Genomic DNA, 16,504 nt, shown 5'->3' with positions numbered 1-16,504 from the left:
TGGCTAACATGGTTAGAAGGCTATCTGCCTTTGAATTTCCATCAAAAATGGGACCTGGAAGTCCACTATGTGAGTGGACATGCAAGATATAAATCTTGCCTGGATGTTTTCTCACTTGCTCTTGAAGTTCCTTAAAGAGATGATAAATATTGGAGGCTGCAAATTTTATTTGGGCTGTGGCAATTCTTTGTACTACACCTACTGAATAGGCTGAATCAGTAATTATATTTACGTCTCCTGGGTAATAAGTGAGAGCTAGCATGATAGCAAATAATTCATTCTGTTGAGTGGATTGAAAAGGAGTCCTGATTACTCTCTTTATGGTTAAATCATGAGAGTATATGGCACAAATATTTTCTTTGGAGGCATCTGTAAAGATTGTTGGTCCTTTAAGAGGAACCTTAGAAACCTTTTCTTCAAAAATCCATCGCCAATTATGTAGTAGCCGGGTAATCTTTAATGGAGATCCATGTGCAAAATTTGGAGCGGTGGCCAATAAAATTTGCCATTCTGGGATGGTCTCACAGCATACATTAATCTGTGCGTTAGTATAGAATGTGTATATTTTTTCAGGACTTATTCCAGATAATTGTGTTACTCTCTTAATAGCCTTTAATAAAATCCTAGCCACAAGCACTGGGTAAGGTGTAAGGCTTTGTTCTGGTTGTGCTGGGAGGTTCACCCACTCAATCACTCTGTCTCCTTGATGAAGGACTGCTGTGGGTGCCTCTTTTGTAGCAAAAACTGATATTTCCAAGGGTTTTTGAGTGACTCTTTCAACCACATTGGATAAAGCCAGTTCAACTTCTCTCAAAGCCTTTTGTGCTTCTTTTGTAAGCTGGCGTGGTGAATTTAAAGCACTGTCTCCCCTTAAAATGTCATATAGAGGTTGTAGTTGATTGGTAGTTAAGCCTAACACTGGACGCATCCATTGGATATCTCCTATTAATTTTTGAAAGTCATTTAAGGTGTTCAACTTCTCTGTTCTTAAAGAAAGCTTTTGTACTGTGAGTGTCTTAGGATATACTTCATATCCTAAATATTGAAAAGGAGCATGTCTTTGAATTTTTTCTGTAGCTATATGCAGTTTGTAGTACTTTAATGTTTCCATGGTCCTTTGTAGACATGCCTCTAACATTTGTTCCTCAGGTGCACATCCCAAAATATCATCCATATAATGTAACAATATTACTTTTGGAAAGGCTTTTCTTACTGGAGCAAGAGCAGCTGCAACATACATTTGGCACATAGTAGGGCTGTTTTTCATTCCCTGTGGCAAAACTGTCCATTCATATCTTTTATAAGGCTCAGCCAAATTAACACTAGGCACTGAAAAAGCAAATCTTTTCATATCCTCCTTATCTAGAGGAATAGAATAGAAACAATCCTTAATGTCTATAACCCATAGAGGCCATTCTCTTGGCAACTGAGTAGGAGATGGAAGTCCAGGCTGAAGAGTTCCCATAGTTTCCATCTGTTCATTTACTCTTCTTAGATCAGTTATCATCCTCCATTTTCCAGATTTCTTTTTCACCACAAATACTGGGGAATTCCAAGGACTTAGAGAAGGCCGCAAGTGTCCTTGGTCAAGTTGTTCTTGCACTATGTCTAATAAGGCCTGAATTTTATCACTTCTTAAGGGCCACTGTTCTACCCACACTGGTGAATCAGTCTTCCACTGAATAGGAACTGGTGAAAGTGCAGGTAGGCCTTCAACAGCAGCCCTGCCTAAAAAGCCGAAGTGCTTATTTGTAATCCTATCTGCTGTAAAATGTCTCTTCCCCACAGATTGATGGGGATTTTTTCAACCACAAAAGGAGTAAAAGCTCCTGTTTCTCCTTCAAATACCCATCTCAAAGGCCTAGCACTAACTTCTGCTGCTATTGATCCTCCCACCCCAGACATATAGGTGTCTGCTTTAATCTTTGGCCAGTGACCGGGCCAATTGGCACCTCTAATAACTGTACGATCTGCACCCGTGTCTACCAATCCTTCAAATGGTATTCCGTTTATATAAATAGTAAGCATAGGTCGGTCAGCTGTCACAGCTGCTGTCCAATATATTCCTGGATTTTGTTCATTGGAGTCAAAATCTAGGCGACTATCACTAGGTTGCTTATTAGGGGTCTGTAACAATAAGCCTGATGCTACTACTTCTCCTGGTTGATAAATCACACGTTGTCTGCCTGTGTTAGTGACTGGGATATTAGATACACGTTCTCCAGTCTCCCACATCAGTGTATGGATGGACACTGTTTTGTAGGCACTCTCAGAAGGTGAAATGGTCAAGCCTACTGTGCCTGGAGGCAAAGGATCCATAGGCTCAACAGGAACAGATTTCACTTCTCCAGGGAGTATCTCGGTAGTCTCTACTGCACACAACTCTATTTTTCCTAATTTCAATCCCTTTCTTCCATCTGATTGCCTTTTGGCTGATTGATCGTGTCTTAAAATTCTCTGGATGTAACCTCGGCTGCCATCATGCCCCACTTGGGGGGCTGAAGCTGGGCCCCACCTGTCATTTCCCTGTGTCAATCTACATTCGGAGGCCCAGTGGAGGCCCTTGTGACATTTTGGACATGGAGTTTTAGGTCTTCTCTCACCCTGTCTTCTCACTGTATCTCCATATCTACACTGAGCTCTTAGATGCCCAATTTTTCCACATTGAAAACATCGCCGAGTTTCTCTAGAAGGCCCTTGCCAGGAGGGACCCTGTCTTTCCACATTCATCATTGTCCGGGTGTAAAAAGCATTTGTTCCCACTGTAGCACAGCGTCTTATGATCTCCTCTAAAGGAGCATCTTTGTCTAATCCCCATATAATTCTTTTGCAAATCTCATTGGCATTTTCCTTAGCCAGATGTCTGGTCATTATTTCTGTAGCTGAATTTTCTCCAATAGTTCTTTTGACAGCAGTTTGCAAACGTCCCACAAAATCTGCAAAAGGTTCATTGGGACCTTGCTGTATTTTAGTGAAAGCCTCTCCACGATCTTTCTGTCCAGGAAGGACACCCCAAGCTTTTATTGCAGCCTTAGCAATTTGTTCATATATTGTCATGGTATAATTAATCTGTTCCGAATTCTCTCCATACTGACCTTCACCAGCTAAGTGCTCAAAAGTGAATTGTGTGTTAACTCCTATTTCCAAATTGCATCTGACTTGAATTTTACATAATTCATGAAATTCCGCAAGCCATAATAAATTTTCTCCAGGTTCCAGACATGTCCTTGCTATGGATTTCCAATCATTCGGGGTTAGGACTTCATAAGACAAACCATCTAGTAACATTTTGACATAAGCTGATGTAGCCCCATAAAGGGTACAACCTTTTTTCAAATCCTTAATTTTATTCAAATCTAAAGGTGCATATCTTCTCCTTTTTTTACCTACAGAGTCAGTATTTTCAATCACAGGATATGCATGTATAAAATCACTTATATCCTGTCCTTCTCTCTTAGCTTTAACCAATGCTTTTTCTAATCTTGTCATAGGCTTAGGCTTCTTCACAGGCAATTCTGTTTGTGTTTCTGCCTCTTCCCCTCTTTCTTCCTCCATCTCTGAAGGTGGGGTTGATGTGGGCCTGTCAATAATCTGTTCTCTAGGCAGGGTTGAAGCTTCTTCAAGAGAATCATACCATAATTCCTCATTTAAATCCTCTTGCTCTAGGGAAAGATCTTGATCTTTCCTTTTTTCCTCACACTTCCTCCTCTGTTCATTTTTAGAACTTTTCCTTTTCCTACAACTTGCTTGATAGTTTAAGGCTAATTGAACTATGTTGTAGATATAAAATACTTCTGCAGAAATTGAACGAGGCCCATTTTTTGCTTGAAATTCTTTCATTTCATATCCCACTAGCTTCCATTTATCTACATCTATCTTTTCTTCCTCTAAGAACCAAGGGGATGTGCGTCTTAATGCAGCCAAGAGTTTAGCAATCTGTACCCAGGTTACAAGTAAACTCTGCTCCTCAATTATGTTGATTATACTCTCTATAGTACCACTCCTGAATGGGGGTGGAGCTGAGGTTGCTTCTGGGGCTGGGGTTGAGTCGGCTGAGGTCCAGGGATTGAATTTAGCTAACATCTGCCCCATTTCAGCTATAAGAGATTCCTGGTTTAGCCCTTAACAAGTTAAGTTCCTTATTTATCTATTAGCACGGTCACTTAATCTTTAACAAAGTTTCCTCGTTACTCACGGTTCTGGGTCAGAGAGACTGAGATCTAGATCGGAAGCTTTTCCACTGGAATCAGGACTGTGTCTGTCCCTGTTCGGGCGCCAAATTGCAAAGGTCTGGTCTAGCTCCTCTTGTCAGGATAAGCAAAAGTCCTTGCCCCACGTTGGGCGCCAATTGTAGTGAGCTGTCGTCTCTAGAAGCTGCCGGATCACTCTCTGGGAAGAGATCTGCTGTGTCTACTCAAATCTTTCATAAAGATTCTTCTTCCTGTAGTGAACCGTTGTCTCCAGGCAGTTGCTGTTAACTCTTGTCCTTAGAAGAAACTTCCCTTCCTGCAGAGAGCCCCGTCAAGCCTGATGCAATGCAGAGTCTTTCTCTTGAATCCTGGCTCTGAATCTCCTCCAGCTCTTATCCTTCTCCTGGCCGATCTGCTCTCTGCGCCCAGTGCTGTCTCTTTTATCCTCCCAGAGAATGGGCGTGGGATAATGCAAGGGCTTCTGGGAAGAACCACCCCAGCCAATGAGCTTGCCCCCTCTATCAAGTCAACCTGAGTTCTCACCTTGTAATTGTCCAGAAAACCTGAATTCCACCTTGTCACTATCCAGAAACCTCAGTTCTCACTTAGTAATCCTAACAGATAATGATGAATCTTGGAGGGGAAGTGGGAAAACCAGGACACTAACACATTGTTGGCCAAGTTGTGAACTGATCAATCATTCTGAAGAGCAATATGGAACTATGCTCAAAGGACTATCAAAACTGTGCATATCCTTTGATCCAGCAGTGTTTCCACTGAGCCTATATCCCAAAGAGATCTTAAAGAAAGGAAAGGGACCCACATGTGCAAAAATATTTGTGGCAGCCCTTTTTTGTAGTGGCTAGAAACTGGAAACAGTGGATGCCCATCAATTGGAGAATGGCTGAATAAGTTATGGTATATGAATGTTAGGGAATATTATTGTTCTATAAGAAACAATCAGCAGTATGATTTTAGAAAGGCCTGGAGAGACTTATGTGAACTGATGATAAATGAAGTGAGTAGAACCAAGACATTGTAGACAGAACAACAAAATTATGTGAGGATCAATTCTGATGGATGTGGATCCTTTAAACAGTGAAATGATTCAGACCAGTTCCAATGGTCTTGTAATGGAGAAGGTCATCTACATCTAGAAAGAAGCCTGTGAGGACTGAATGTGGATCACAGCATAGGATTTTTATATTTTTTTCATTGCTGTTTGCTTGCATTTTTTTCTTATTTTTCCCCTTTTTGATATATTTCTTATATAACCTGATAACTGTGGAAACGTATATATATGTATATATATATATATATGTATATATATATATATATATATATATATATATATATATATATATATATATATATATATATATATATATATATATATATATATATATATATATATACATATATATTCCCAATCCCTTAATTCTTGTGTGATCTTGGACAAATCAAATAACCTTCCTTATCTTCAAATTTTCTTCTAGGTATAAGTAGTGGGAGAGGATAACCACTAAGGTATCTCCCAGATCCATCTTTCTGATTTTGTAAAATGCTGGACTAGTAAGACATCAATATTCATACTCAAGGCAGGTATTACAGATGGATAATGAGCTGGAATTAGAAATCAATATCAAGAAGGCCATAAAATTATAGGAACACAGAAAGTGGGCTCAATCATATTTGCTCCTCCTGATAGTGCTTTCAAATTGGTGATGTGTAATCTGTGATATTGTGTAAATGCAGGAAAGGACTGAATTTGTTAGACCTTGTCCCATAAGACAGAAGAATATGTGTGTGTGTGTGTGTGTGTGTGTGTGTTTTGTGTGTGTTGTGATACAGACAGAGAAAAGAGAGAGAGAATACTTTTCTTAATTATTGTAGATGTTCAAAAGTAGAGTAATGTTTCCTATTACTCTAAGTGTTAAAATGGATACTAAAAGATGATTTTAACGTTGTCAAGTTTCATTCTCTCCAGAAAAGAAGAAAGGTTCATATTAGGAAAATATCATAAATGATCTTTTCTGGCAGTATCCCAGGTACCTTAAGAATAATTGTTAGAACTGAATTCATAATCAAATACAATGTCAAGAGAAATTTAAGAAAAACTAAAACAAAACAAAAAATAAGGAAAAAAAATTCCCATGTTAGGTTACTCTGAGGACTTACATTCTTTTTAATAGAAGAATAAGTTTTCATTTGGTTCCACATGTATGGCTTGTGACTGTATGTTTTGAAAGACAAACCAAATGCCAATCATTTGGGCTATAATTTTCAGCCTAATCAGTCTCTGTAGAAATCAGCAAGACTGACACATGAAAGTGTTAGCTATTCTTGTAACATGTTCTTGTAGACAGATCATGTTTGAGAAATTCTTTCCCAAGTAATTGCATGAGTGCTTTTGCTAGCCAGAGTGTGGAAAGCATAAGACTAAAGTCTCTAACATTGTCAACACATTCTCTTTGATTTGATTAAATTTTATTTTATAGTTTTATTCATCATAATGATTTAAGTATTTCTAGATATCTGAATCATGGCAACAAGATTGCTAATGCTGATGAAGCATACTTTTGGAAACAAACTATAAACATAAACTTTTATTCCTTAAACTTTGAGAAGTAAGATATTGCTTGCTGTTGGAATCAAAATATATGTATCCTAAAAGGATAAGAAACAAATACATCATAAATAAATAAAATTTTAATTCCTCTTAGCTTAAAGGAATAGTGCTAAATATTTGCTCTCAAATGGGCTTTTATAAAAGACAAAAATACATGATGCAAAAATTCTGTAATTAAATTAGTTTTAAACACTGCCCTTTCCCTGTCAGGTCATTAACTTAAAAGTCTTTAGACTACAACATGAGAGCGTATAATCAGATTTGTCTTTTCAGCCCCCAAAATGAACCAGATCTACTTTATTTTTCTCTTCATAATATATTTCCAGTGAAAGATCTTTTTTCAGGAAATTTTCCACATGAATCCATATTATAGGACAAATTGCCTTATAGGCTTTGGCTAAGATTTCTTTTCTTTACACATAGTAGTCTTCCAGAATTTTATTCTCTTGCTCCAATCCACTCTGTAAATATGAAAGATATTTGTTTAATATTCTTTGTATTATATTTTGAGCTATTTGGATAATAGGTGATAAATAAATAGATGATATATAAATCTAATAAACAAATAGCAAATGTTAGAAAATATTAAAGAGGAGCATGGGAAAATGAAATTTTATTATACTGTGTTTCATTTTGACAGCATTCATAAACCATAGCATGTTACAATAGCTCATCAGCTCACCATATGTTTTAACCATGATAAAAAACACCTTTAAAATTTCCTTTACAATTATCATACTATTTATCAATAATATATAATCCTGAGTTCTGCCTCAAAATATTTCACTTTTAATAATTCTACATTCTTTGAAAATACAGATAAGGATTATTCATTCTATCTGTATATGAATGTATATTACTAGGGCTCCTGCAATGTTATTTCAATTCCCTCACACTCTTGCACTTTATTGATAAAAATATTCCAGCATATTTGTATATTCTGATAATGAAAGAGAAAGGGAAAAAAGAGGAGGAAGCAAAAATGAGAGAAACTATGATGTCATAATTCTTAGATACAATTAGAGGCATTGCATGTATTTAAGTGTGTTTTTATTCAACATTTCTAACGTTAAATCTGAAAGATACAAACTTAGTATTGTCAGAGACAAAGGTGCTAAAACTACATCTAAATGTTATTAGTAATGGTAGCCAAATAGTGAAGGAAAGATTAAAAACATTTTCCACAATTTTTTTCTTATTATTTCATCTTTACCCATTATGCAACAATGATTTCTAAACATTTTTGATCATGTTCACCATTAGGAAAACGTTAGTACACATTGCAGATACAAAGTCATATATATGTAAATTACAGATGTATTCTATTATACTAATGTAATGTATAAATTGTAAACTATCACAAAATCAAAGGAAATAAAGATAAAATAAGCATTATGGTGAAATACTATTAAGCACACAAAATCCTTTTTTCCTCATTAATATTATAGTGCAAGCAAAGTGCATATACTTTTTCATTTTAGAAAATTCATGTGATACAGTATTCAAAAACGTGGTTTTAAGACTTTTTTTGATATTTGGTTTAAATGGTTTCACGGCTGAAAAGAAATACTTACAAAATTGTGATGCTGATTTTCTCAATTCTCTCCAAACCTTTTTGTTGAATTTGGTTATTTTCCCCATATTTTTATTACCTCTTCATAGGCTAGAAACAGTGATAAAAAGTCCAATAAAGTTTATTAATTCAAAGAACCTTTTATCCAAATAAGGTGAAGTGACTAGTTTAAGGTCAAACAGATAGTTAAGTAGCAGAGTCAGAATTAGAAGCCAAGAATAAGTGGCAAAACCAGGATTTGAATGTAGCTTTTGTGATTTTAAATTGTGGATGCTTTTCACTGCATTGTTCTGCCTCCAAGAAGTTTGGCCAACAACAGATGTGACTTTTTTCCTAGTCATAGCAACTTATAGAAAAATGCCTGTTATAGAACAAAAGGCTACATGTTTTAGGGTTTGAACAAACATTAGAAATGATACAGATAAAAACTGTCACTTTGTGGATGAGGAATCCAAGACCCAGAGATATTTAATGATTTGATTCCTATCACACTGATAGTGAAATACAAAATCTAGATTCAAGCCAAATTCTCTGATGCTAAAATTCTTATTAGTCAGTTGGGTAAACTGAGAACAGTTCTTTGAAAGTACAATTGAAGATATCTCAATTTGTGGTGTGATCAATAACTATTATTTATATTAAAGAAAAGACATCTATTCTATATTGAGCTATTCAGGGAGAATATCACCATGCAAATGGGACTTGAAGTGTACCTGATTAAAAGATAGATGGACCAATCTGTAAAAAGGAGTGTGGAAGATCTTCAAATAGAGTAGAAAAACTTGAACAAAAGCACTGAGGTAGGAATCAGCATAGATGTATATTGGATTATGAGATATAACTTCCTCCAGGACATATCGATGCTTCCTCAAACATCTGAACTTCACAGTTTACCAACCGAGGCATTTCCCATGACCTATCTCACTTTGGCCACATGCAAAGATAGTCATACTTTCAATCTTGTCATCACCTTCAAATAAATCACTTCTATGTTCATGAACTCTGAAATCCCTTTATCTGAAATGACGTGTCAATATCCATCTCCTTGACTTTAACTTTATTTTTTGTCTTCTCTGAGACTTCCAATTCCTTGAGCCCTTTTTCTAGGTAATCACCCTTATACTAGCTACATTTTACCACATTTTCATATTATCTCTTTGGTGAATGAGCTCTACTCTACACCATTGGTCCCTCTTGAATGTCTTTCTCCTTAATCATGTTGCTTATTTAATTCAATAAAGTTTCAGTCTAGGATCACTCGAACCATTCACTGCTATTACTGTTATACACAAGTCATTGAATTAAGATATAGAAAATCAAACATCTTGGCTGATTGGATGTACTATAAGTTAAGGTTATATAGCTTTAACTGGGACCTCATTTTATTAAGACAATCTTTAAATACATTTCTCTTTAACTTACTATCCTACTTACATGGATTCTCCATAACTTTTTATCTCTCTTAAAATTTCCTATGGTGATTTATTCCATCAACCTAACCTCTCAGATAAAAATCTTTCCTTATATTTTAATGAAAAAAAAATGAATCTATTTGTTAAGAGTTTCCTATTATCTCCTCCTAATCATCATGTCATACCAGGCAGATGTCACCAGAGATGTAAACGCTCTTCATTTAGCATTTCCTATTTATTCAAAACAAATTCCTCTATATTCAAAAAGATTCCTTTTCTTGAATTTCTCCTTATTTACTAGTTTCCCTATTTTTTACATATATGACCACACATTATCTATCCTCAAAAAAATCACTTGATCCATCCATCACTATTGCCTGTCTTCTTATATTTCTTCTCCTTTTTGTTGCTATAGTCTTTGAGAAGGTTGTCTACAATTAATACTTTCATTATTTTCCTTCTCTCTTCTTAATTCTATGATCTGGTTCACACCTTCATCACTAAACAAAGCTACTTTCATCAAAAATATCAAAGATGACTTAACTGACAATTTTATCCTTTTTTGATCTCTACAGACTTTGACAATATCCATTACTCTCTTCTTCTTGATATTCTTTTCCTTCTAGTTTTTTCCATAAGATTTTTCTCTCCTATCTTCTCTTATGTGTATCGTTCCTTTTCTGAAACTCCTTCATTTGATCATTAGCTCATGTCTACTAACCATGTCCCTTAGAAAACTATACTGCCTTTTTTAATATTCTTTTTTTTTTGCTCTTTTATTTGATGATCTTACCCATTACTATTTTTAACATATAATTTTTATGTTGATGATTCTTAGATCTGCTTATACAGACATAACCTCCAATCATGTTTCCAACCACCTATTAAATAACTCAAATTGGATATCCTATAGACATTTTAAACTTTATATGTCTGAAAGTGATCTCATTTTTTTTCTTCCCAAAACTTCTTCTTTCTAAACTTCCCTGTTTATGACAAGGACTTAATTATCTTTATCACACAGGTTCACAAACTAGGTGCTATGTGAAATAACTCACTCTCTCATGCCTCATATCCATTCTGTTTCCAAGGTTTGTCTACTTTAAATTTCACATTTAATTTCAAGCCTTCAGTCTCCTGATATTGATAAAATATTGGTGTCAGTTTTCATCTTACACTTGGATTATTGTAGCAACTTGTTGGTTAGTCTTCCTGTTTCAAATGTTTCTCTACTCTAATTCCTCTTCCTTTCAGTTTTAGAATTAATCTTCTCAAAGCATAGACATGATTGTAACACACACACATACACACACACTCACACACATACACATACACACACACAACCTCAGTAAACTCCAATGGCTTCCTATCATCTTGAGTATTAAATATAAAATTGACTTTGACATTTAAATTCCTTACAGTACAGCCCTCTCTTATCTTTCCTCTCTTTTTATACTTTATCTCCCCCCCCTTTACTCTGTAATCCAATTATACTTGCATCCTTACTGTTCCTTGTACCTAATTGTCCATCTCCAGACTTTAATACTTTTCAATGGTAATTTCTTGTGTCTAGAATGCTCTTTCTCCTCATCTTTGCCTCCTGGCTTCCTTGGCTTCTTTCCAGTCCCAGCTAAAAACCATTTTATATGAGAATTCTTTTCTGTTTCCTCAGATTTAATGTTAATGGTTTTCTGTTATTATCTCTAATTTATTCGGGAAATTTGTTTTACATATATTTGTCTTCAAGTTGTTTTGTTTCCCATCATCCATTAGGGAAGGAATTTTTTTACATCAGAGTCTGTCTTATGTCTTCCTAGCTTTAAGAATGGTGCCTGGCAAATAACAGATGCTTATTAAGTTCTTTACTGACAAACCTGGCAAAGGTTTTATATTAGAGTTATTGAAAATAAATTGGATTAGTAGAGTAGAAACAGTTTATAATAGACCTTGAATACTTAGTGTAATGAATACACACACACATTTCATATATATATATATATATATATATATATATATATATATATATATATATATATATATATGCACATATTCCCATACATACAAACATGTGTATATTTCCTTTCCTTAAAGAAATTGCATTGTACTTCAGGGTATAATATGAGAATATCAAGTTATATATATAATGTGGGTGCACAAGGAACTCACCATTAAAAATACATATATGATTTCCTTATGTATCAAAAAAGCTAGACATTTTCATCACTAAACCAATGTTAATAATATCTCAAAATTCATGGAAAATAGGAAAAATAAAATGGAATAGAAATTATGGCACAATATCTAAAATGAAAAGAATAAAAAGAAAAAAAGAAAGAAGGGGAGAGAAATAGAAAGACAGAAAAAAGAAAGAAAAAGAAAAGAAAGAAAGAAAGAAAGAAAGAAAGAAAGAAAGAAAGAAAGAAAGAAAGAAAGAAAGAAAGAAAGAAAGAAAGAAAGAAAGAAAGAAAGAAAGAAAGAAAGAAAGAAAGAAAGAAAGAAAGAAAGAAAGAAAGAAAGAAAGAAAGAAAGAAAGAAAGAAGAAAGGAAGAAAGGAAGGAAGGAAGAAGGAAGGAAGGAAGGAAGGAAGGAAGGAAGGAAGGAAGGAAGGAAGGAAGGAAGGAAGAAGGGAGGGAAAAGAAAGGAATGGGAAGAGGAAGAAAGGGAAGGAGGAAGAAAGGAAGAATATAGGGAGGGAGGGAGGGAAATCAGGAAGGTAAAGCAATGAAGGAAGAAAGAAATAGGAAGGGAAGGAGGGAAGATGGAATGAAAAAAAAAGAATAAAGAAAAAACAAATTATTCAAAAGATGAGTGGATTTGATTGGATTCCTGAGTGAATTTTAGAATGCATCATTAAAAAAAAATTACTGAACTTGTAGAAATCAAGCAGTCATTACAAAGTTCTATCATGGCTTTATGACAAAAGGATCATGCCAAACTAAATTATTTTTTGACAAAGTTAACAAATGAGTGTATCATTGGAGAGTTGTAGTTTACCTTGACTTTACTTAATCATAAGACATTTTATCTCATATTATGCTTTTGCAAAAGATGCAGATATTCATACTTGATAATATAATAAGGTGATCAGAACTGCTATGATAGTCAAACTAAAATAGTAATTAGTAATTCAGTGTTAAATTGAAGAAGGTTTCCAGTCAAATTGTCCAGGAACTATTATTTTCCTTGAGGTACTTAACATCTTTATCAATGCTTGGATAAAGTCATAGTTGGCATGCTCTTTAAATTTGAATGTGATATGAATCAGAAAGGGATAGCTGATTCATTGGGTGATGTAGTTGTGCTTCCAAGAGATAATGACAGCCTAAAACACGGCTAAATTAATAAGATGAAATTTACTAGGAATCAATCATACTGGAATTACAAAAATCAACTCCCAAAGTACATTATGGGAGACACATGGTAATATAATATTTTTGTTGTTTTTGTTTTTCTGAAGAAATTCCTGTGTTTTAATAGAAAATAAACTCACAATGAATCAATAGCAAAATGTGGCCACCCACATGTGTGCACTGCACAAAGAGACATAACTTCAAAGATAAAGGAGATTATGTTCCTTCTCCATTTTTTCCTAAAGAAAATATATCTGAACTATTGTCTTGAATTCTAAGCACCATGCTTTACATATGAGATACTTGGAGAATGTCCAGCACAGGCCAACTAGGTTTTTGAAGGGCATTGAATGCATGTCATTATAGGAATAGTTGAAATAATTAGTGACATTATGTGAAAGAGCAGACTCAGATGAGAAATTATAGGGCTGTCATATAGAAGAAGCATTAGATTCATTCTATTTAAACTCAATGAGCAAAATCAGGAGAAATATACAGAACATAGACAAATTGAAGCTTGACACTAGGGAAACCTCCTTATAATTAAAGTTGTCCAAAAGTAGAATGGGCTACATTAGAAGGTAGTAGGTTTATATCTAAAAGTCATTAACCCAAATCCAGATTACTGATTGTCTGTGAGATGAATAAGGAGAACTTTTTGGGATATAGAATGAACTAAATGATTGATGAAGTCCTTTATAATGCTAAATTTTGTGATTTTTGAATCTGCATTTTGTTTATACTTAAAGCATTTGATTAAGTTTCTGTTATTTTTCTTTTGGAAAAGGTAGAGAAATTCCAACCAAATTTAAGTAGCTATGAATCTAAATTGCAATCATCAATGGATCAATATAAGCTTGGAAGGAAGTCTATAGCTGAGTGCCTCATGAATCTGTTCATGATTTTGTGCTATTTTACATTTTAGGAAAGTATAAAAATGTCATACATATTAAATAAGCAAATGACATAAAGGTGAAAAGGTTGTATAATATTTTTGATGACTTATTTAAAAGATTTTGACAAACTTCACATTGGTCTAATAAAATATGATGAGATTGAATAGCTAAGGTATGTGGATACCCATGTGGAGTATTTGTTTACAAATTCTTTCTTTCTTTCTTTCTTTCTTTCTTTCTTTCTTTCTTTCTTTCTTTCTTTCTTTCTTTCTTTCTTTCTTTCTTTCTTTCTTTCTTTCTTTCTTTCTTTCTTTCTTTCTTTCTTTCTTTCTTTCTTTCTTTTCTTTTCTTTGTTTTCTTTCTTTCTTTCTTTTCTTTGTTTTCTTTCTTTCTTTTCTTTTTTCCTATTTTTCTATATATAGCCATAAAGTTTGAAAGGAGTCACAGACAGACATAATGAAAGATCTAGACAGTTTCTGAAGAGACAAGATGAGCTAAAATGAAAGGAAGAAAAGTCAGGGACAGCTTGAACTAAGATGCTCAGCTCTCTTTCGTCTCTGAGAAGGTTTCTGGATAATAATGATTTTAAAAACCAGAAGATAAAAAAGGATAGATAAATGGATTAGTAAATAAATAAATGAACAGATATAAATAGATATATGGATATATATGGAATGGGCATATACATTTATACATACTCATATATATGCATCTATAAGTACATATTGCAGGCACAGTATTATGTAAATATACTATATATGTAAATGTATAGGCATATAAACATAAACATATATATGCATGCAAATATGTGTGTATCCAAATATATACATATTATACATATATACATATTATATAGATTAATCTATCTATACATATTTATCTACATCTGTATCTATATTGATGTTGATATCTACATCTATATCCTCTTTACTAGATATTGATAGATTAGAATTATAAGAATTTTAAAATTAAAAAATGGGAAAATATGTTCTTTCCATTATAGTGTTATATAAATATTATATTATTTTTAAATATTAATTAATATTTTCCAAATTGCTTTTCAGAATGACAAGACCAATCTATTCACTATTTGTGATCATCTTTTTTTGTAGTCAGTTTGGTCAAAAGGAGTCAATTATCAAGTGTGAGTTTGGCACAAATCCCCATTCCCTTTAACACTTTCACAATCTATATAACATCTTCACAACAACACTGATAATAAGGTACTATTATTACCATAGTTTCATAATTGATAAAACTGAGTTAAGTGGCTTGCCTCACGTCAATAGCTAGAGAGTATGTGAGATTGAATTCTCACAGATTTTCCTGATTCAAACTCAGTTGATTATCTACTGCATCACTTTATTGTTTTTATAACCAAAAAAGTAGCTAAAATTTATATATTATTTTATCTTGACATATTACATTTATTATGCTTCCATTTCAAGGAAAGCAAAGAGAAAAGTATTTGTGTTCAAAAATATTTATAGCAACTATTTATGTGGTAATTAAAATTAGGCAACTAAAGACATGTCCTCCTACTGACAAATGGATAAACAAGTTGAGGCATAGGAATGTAATGAAGTATTACGAGATCATAATTAATGGATATTTTAGTGGAAACTAGTATCTTCCTATAAACTGATAAAATGTGAAGTATTTAGTAGTAGAAGGTTATACAAAATGACATTATAGAGAAAAAACAAAACAAAACTTTGAAAGACTTGAAAACTCTACTCACTGCAATGATGAACCCCAATCCCAAAAAAATAAAGACAAAATATCATACACTTTCTGACAGAGAAGTAATGAAATTACAATGAAGTTTTGCTGCTGTGAACTGAGGCTTTTATTTTTCTTTATTGATTATTTTAATGTTCTCAATTGGACAGATTAGTGGGAAAGACAGATTAACAAAATAATGAATTGCAAATAATAACATTTATATAAGTTAATAGAAAACAAAAAGTAGAAAAGAATTATAGATTAAAAGTTGTGGAAGAATGTATTCTTTGTTAAGAATGAAATGAAATCTCATTTTAAATATGAGCAAGCCTATGTCTAAACCAAAAAGAAATTCCTAATGTCTCTAATGAGGCAACATGGAAATGTGACATAATGAAGAGCCCTGTTCCATAATCTCTTTCTCTCTCTGCCCCTGTATCTCTGCCTCTGTCTCTTTCTCTCCATTTCTTAGGACTAGATCTCAGTAGAGACTAGGATCTTTCAGGAAAGGGGAAGAAATTTCTTCTTTTCCAAAGGTCCCAAATATATTGTCACATAGTCATATCTTTTCTATCAGTTGAACAAGTTTCATTTAAAAAACAAAACAAAACAAAACAAAACAAAACAAAAACCTTCATGTTTGACTAGAAACCTGAGTAACATGTAGAATATACATATGTAAAAAAATTATACTTTGACTGGAATAACAAGATCTTTTTAAATTAAATA

The sequence above is a fragment of the Sminthopsis crassicaudata genome, chromosome 2, assembly GCF_048593235.1.
Source record: "Sminthopsis crassicaudata isolate SCR6 chromosome 2, ASM4859323v1, whole genome shotgun sequence".
In the NCBI taxonomy this organism is placed as follows: Eukaryota; Metazoa; Chordata; class Mammalia; order Dasyuromorphia; family Dasyuridae; genus Sminthopsis; species Sminthopsis crassicaudata.
The sequence above is the reverse complement of the archived record's forward strand: the minus strand, read 5'-3'. Positions refer to the sequence as shown.